Source organism: Pseudophryne corroboree, chromosome 3 (genome assembly GCF_028390025.1).
Source record: "Pseudophryne corroboree isolate aPseCor3 chromosome 3, aPseCor3.hap2, whole genome shotgun sequence".
Lineage (NCBI taxonomy): Eukaryota > Metazoa > Chordata > Amphibia > Anura > Myobatrachidae > Pseudophryne > Pseudophryne corroboree.
In genome coordinates, this window is record NC_086446.1 from 270613846 (window position 1) to 270619845 (window position 6000).

Sequence of the window (6000 nt, forward strand, 5' to 3'; positions counted from 1 at the left end):
CCTTGAAGCAGAGGTCTTGCTAAGCTTAGAGCATTGTAAATTGCCCTTAGCTCCAGTATATTTATGTGGAGAAAAATCTCCAGACTTGATCACACTCCCTGGAAATTTTTTCCCTGTGTGACTGCTCCCCAGCCTCTCAGGCTGGCCTCCGTGGTCACCAGCATCCAATCCTGAATGCCGAATCTGTGGCCCTCTAGAAGATGAGCACTCTGTAACCACCACAGGAGAGACACCCTTGTCCTTGGAGATAGGGTTATCCGCCGATGCATCTGAAAATGCGATCCGGACCATTTGTCCAGCAGATCCCACTGAAAAGTTCTTGCGTGGAATCTGCCGAATGGAATCGCTTCGTAATAAGCCACCATTTTTCCCAGGACTCTTGTGCAATGATGCACTGACACTTTTCCTGGTTTTAGGAGGTTCCTGACTAGCTCGGATAACTCCCTGGCTTTCTCCTCCGGGAGAAACACCTTTTTCTGGACTGTGTCCAGAACCATCCCTAGGAACAGCAGACGTGTCGTCGGAAACGGCTGCGATTTTGGATATTTAGAATCCACCCGTGCTGTCGTAGAACTACTTGAGATAGTGCTACTCCGACTTCCAACTGTTCTCTGGACCTTGCCCTTATCAGGAGATCGTCCAAGTAAGGGATAATTAAGACGCCTTTTCTTTGAAGAAGAATCATCATTTCGGCCATTACTTTGGTAAAGACCCGGGGTGCCGTGGACAATCCAAACGGCAGCGTCTGAAACTGATAGTGACAGTTCCGTACCACGAACCTGAGGTACCCTTGGAGAGAAGGGCAATTTGGGACATGGAGGTAAGCATCCTTGATGTCCAGGGACACCATATAGTCCCCTTCTTCCTGGTTCGCTATCACTGCTCTGAGTGACTCCATCTTGATTTGAACCTTTGTATGTAAGTGTTCAAAGATTTCCCATTTAGAATAGGTCTCACCGAGCCGTCTGGCTTCAGTACCACAATATAGTGTGGAATAATACCCCTTTCCTTGTTGTAGGAGGGGTACTTTGATTATCACCTGCTGGGAATACAGCTTGTGAATTGTTTCCAATACTGCCTCCCTGTCGGAGGAAGACGTTGGTAAAGCAGACATCAGGAGCCTGCGAGGGGGAGACGTCTCGAATCTCCAGTCTGTACCCCTGGGATACTACTTGTAGGATCCAGGGGTCCACTTGCGAGTGAGCCCACTACGCGCTGAAACTCTTGAGACGACCCCCCACCGCACTTGAGTCCGCTTGTACGGCCCCAGCGTCATGCTGCGGACTTGGCAGAAGCTGTGGAGGGCTTCTGTTCCTGGGAATGGGCTGCCTGCTGCAGTCTTCTTCCCTTTCCTCTATCCCTGGGCAGATATGACTGGCCTTTTTCCCGCTTGCCCTTATGGGGACGAAAGGACTGAGGCTGAAAAGACGGTGTCTTTTTCTGCTGAGATGTGATTTGGGGTAAAAAAGGTGGAGTTTCCATCTGCATCACCTGACCACTGTCGTGTCCATAAACATCTTCTGGCAGATATGGACATCGCACTTACTCTTGATGCCAAAGTGCAAATATCCCTCTGTGCATCTCGCATATAAAGAAATGCATCCTTTAACTGCTCTATAGTCAGTAAAATACTGTCCCTATCCAGGGTATCAATATTTTCAGTCAGGGAATCCGACCAAGCCACCCCAGCGCTGCACATCCAGGCTGAGGCGATCGCTGGTCGCAGTATAACACCAGTATGTGTGTATATACCTTTTTAGGATATTTTTCAGCCTCTCAGCTGGCTCCTTGAGGGCGGCCCTATCTGGAGACGGTACCGCCACTTGTTTTGATAAGCGTGTGAGCGCCTTATCCACCCTAAAGGGTGTTTCCCAACGCGCCCTAACTTCTGGCGGGAAAGGGTATACCGCCAATAATTTTTTATCGGGGGAAACCCACGCATCATCACACACTTCATTTAATTTATCTGATTCAGGAAAAACTACAGGTAGTTTTTTCACACCCCACATAATACCCTTCTTGTGGTACTTGTAGTATCAGAAATATGTAACACCTCCTTCATTGCCCTTAACATGTAACGTGTGGCCCTAAAGGAAAATACGTTTGTTTCTTCACCGTCGACACTGGAGTCAGTGTCCGTGTCTGTGTCTGTGTCGACCGACTGAGGTAAATGAGCGTTTTACAGCCCCTGACGGTGTTTGAGACGCCTGGACAGGTACTAATTTGTTTGCCGGCCGTCTCATGTCGTCAACCGACCTTGCAGCGTGTTGACATTATCACGTAATTCCTTAAATAAGCCATCCATTCCGGTGTCGACTCCCTAGAGAGTGACATCACCATTTCAGGCAATTGCTCCGCCTCCTCACCAACATCGTCCTCATACATGTCGACACACACGTACCGACACACAGCAGACACACAGGGAATGCTCTGATAGAGGACAGGACCCCACTAGCCCTTTGGGGAGACAGAGGGAGAGTTTGCCAGCACACACCAAAAACGCTATAATTATACAGGGACAACCTTTATATAAGTGTTTTTCCCTGATAGCATTTTAATATATATATACATATCGCCAAATAAGTGCCCCCCCTCTCTGTTTTAACCCTGTTTCTGTAGTGCAGTGCAGGGGAGAGCCTGGGAGCCTTCCCACCAGCATTTCTGTGAGGGAAAATGGCGCTGTGTGCTGAGGAGAATAGGCCCCGCCCCCTTTTCGGCAGGCTTCTTCTCCCGTTTTTCTGAGACCTGGCAGGGGTTAAATACATCCATATAGCCCCCAGGGGCTATATGTGATGTATTTTTAGCCAGAATAAGGTACTATCATTGCTGCCCAGGGCACCCCCCCCCAGCGCCCTGCACCCTCAGTGACCGCTGCTATGAAGTGTGCTGACAACAATGGCGCACAGCTGCAGTGCTGTGCGCTACCTTATGAAGACTGAAGAGTCTTCTGCCGCCGTTTCTGGACCTTCACTTTTCGGCATCTGCAAGGGGGGTCGGCGGCGCGGCTCCGGGACGAACCCCAGGGTGAGACCTGTGTTCCGACTCCCTCTGGAGCTAATGGTGTCCAGTAGCCTAAGAAGCCAATCCATCCTGCACGCAGGTGAGTTCACTTCTCTCCCCTAAGTCCCTCGTAGCAGTGAGCCTGTTGCCAGCAGGACTCACTGAAAATAAAAAACCTAACAAACTTTTACTCTAAGCAGCTCTTTAGGAGAGCCACCTAGATTGCACCCTTCTCGGCCGGGCACAAAAATCTAACTGAGGCTTGGAGGAGGGTCATAGGGGGAGGAGCCAGTGCACACCACCTGATCCTAAAGCTTTTACTTTTGTGCCCTGTCTCCTGCGGAGCCGCTAATCCCATGGTCCTGACGGAGTCCCCAGCATCCACTTAGGACGTCAGAGAAAATTATATGTAGATTGGTTGCTATGGACAACTTCTCCACGTTTTAGGTTTGATACATTTTCCCCTAGGAATGCTGCAGTCTCCATACTGCGTATGTGCAGTAGTGCGATAGGTAGATTAAGTAATGCTAGATTCCTGTGGCTGATATAAGGTGAGCAAAGAAAAGGTCACTAAACCACTAACCTTAGATTCACCTGAATCTGTATATTATGATCAATATATGGCAAGAGGCTTCTGCCTTGAATCTATCATTTCAACCCTGAATAATTATTCGCTATTTTAACAGTTGTGTATATATATTTTTTTTTTATTGCTTTGGTTTTATTTGGCTATTGCCAATGAATGGGATAGGAATGTAGTGGGCTGTTTAGGCAAAAACATCCCATCAGTGGAGAGTACTATTGTTCTCATAGATAGCATTAAGTGATGTTATAACACATTCTCAGTTTACAAGGCACTGTTATGCTGCTACCATGTGATAACATTTTGCCTCTTTTCCAACTGCAGCACCCGGGTTGAATTAATTGATGTAGATAATACTCAAAGTGATGAAGAATTTCTGTGGACCAGAGAATTTTAATTTGCTACTGCAGGATCAATAGATGATCTCACAGACATGGATAAAGCAGGAGCAGAATATTATCCCACTGTGTAATGGAAATAATCAGCACTGATAATTAGCAGAGATGTCAGGGTGTGGAAATTTGGCTCAGAATATTATCATGGTACATGGCTCAAGCTGGATGGAGCAATGGCAAGATATAATCACACCGTGACATGGCTCAGGATGGGAAAAGCAGATTGTGACCATACTGTACTATAGCTCAGAATTGGTAAAGGAAGAACCAAAATATAATTGTGTTGTAAATTGGGTGTAATCTGATTATACAATGAACCGACTAACAATAGGTAGAGCAGAATGACATGACTCCTGATGGAGATAGCAGGAGCAGAATGTGATCACCCTGTGACTGATAAAGCTCATATTAGGAAAAAGAGAATATGATGACATGTGCATGGCTCAGGATGGATAAAAAGGAGCAGAATATGATCACACAACATGAAATAGCTCAGGCCGGATAAACCATTTGCAGAATATGGTCACAATATGACATGGATCGGGAGGACAGCTATGGATTGGTGCACAAATAAAAAAGAAAGTAATAAATATAAAGAAAAAAAAAATCAGGGTTTGGCCCTGCAGCACAGCAGACACCCTGGTCATGGGCTCAGCGATAAAATGCAGACACAGAAATCATTAACTGCATTGCCGCTCAGTCACACGCATCATGTATGCACTATATGTGTGTCCGCGGTGCACAGCATACACCGACAGCGTTATAAGGGAGGATAATATAATGTATTGATCACCTGTCTCCTCCAGGACTGTGCCCTGATTTGTATATGGAGGCTTCGCAAGTCCACAGGCCCCGCCGCAGGGCCACCGCCCGGGTGTATAACAAGCAGCCCACTCCGTGTTCATGGGAGCGGCACCTCACCTGCCATGCCTCTACTGCGCCGGCTGCTGTCGGTCAGTCTGTCGGTCTGTCTCAGCGCCGCCGGATGCTGACTGACCGCCGGCTTTCACTTCCTTAGCAACAGGCCTGGGCACGACGCGCTCACTTCCTTAGCAACGATCAACATGCCCAGGCGGCTGGTACTTCCTTAGCAACTGCAGCCTGGCCACGCCCCAAGCTGCATCTCTATTTTAGCATTTGCAGCAGTTCAGGGGAGGCCACCTTGCTAAGAATACGTACAATGCATTTCTCCGAGTCCCAAACAAATCATTTGATAAATAATTTAACTGCAACTAAAGCGCAGAGCAAAGATGCATTGTTAGTGTTGTGAAGTCTATGGTCTGGGTGCCAGTTTCCATGCATTGTAAAACATAGAACTGTGGTAATACATACCTCCCAACACGGGGTGTGGTTCATTAGGTCGACATGCATTGGGTCGACCACTGAATGTCGACATGGTCATTAGGTCGACATGGAAAAAGTCGTCATGAGGTTTTTTTTACTGTTTTTGGAGTAGTTTTCTTCGTAAAGTGACGGGAAACCCCAATTAGTTCACCGCTTCGCTCACCATGCTTCGGCCATGTTGCCTCGCTCGGCACAGGTTACCGTTCCCAATTGTAGTACACGTGGATCGTTAAGTATGAGAAAGGTGATAAAAATTGTCCCACTTGCTGGAGCCGGGCGGATGCTGCAGTAAGCAGCGGCTGTGACATCCTCCGGCTACGCTGCCAGCTGATGTAGCGCTGCGCTCCCGGCTCTCCCCCGTCTCTGCTCTCACCCTGTACTCTCCTGTCTCCGGCGCTGCTCTCCCTCTGTGCCCCCACCGTCTCCTCCGGCGCTGCTCTCCTCCTGTGCCCCCACTATCTCCTCCGGCGCTGCTCTCCCCCTCTGCCCGCATCTGAATTCGACTTTTTTTTAAAGTCGAATTGAGATTGCTTTGAATAGCCCAGGTCGGATCCATTCCGACAAATGAAAGTCGGAATGGATCCGACTTCAATTGAATATACCCCTTAATCTCACACCTTTTTCGATCCCCCCTCACTTCTACATTTTCATTCTTTCCCATCTTCAAATCTCCTTTCT

General features: G+C 48.0%; 1 protein-coding gene across 2 annotated transcripts in view; it reads right to left on the reverse strand.

Annotated features, from left to right (window-relative positions):
* Positions 1 to 5043, reverse strand: part of KIF3B (kinesin family member 3B) — a 73929-nt gene extending 68886 nt beyond the window's left edge. The window contains exon 1 of one of the 2 annotated variants that reach the window (XM_063959079.1): positions 4900 to 5043. The gene's annotated coding sequence lies outside the window, so the exon portion shown is untranslated. Of the gene's footprint in view, positions 1 to 4771 lie in introns of both variants that reach the window. The other variant, XM_063959078.1, reaches the window with a different exon arrangement.
* Between the last annotated feature and the right edge of the window lie 957 nt (positions 5044 to 6000).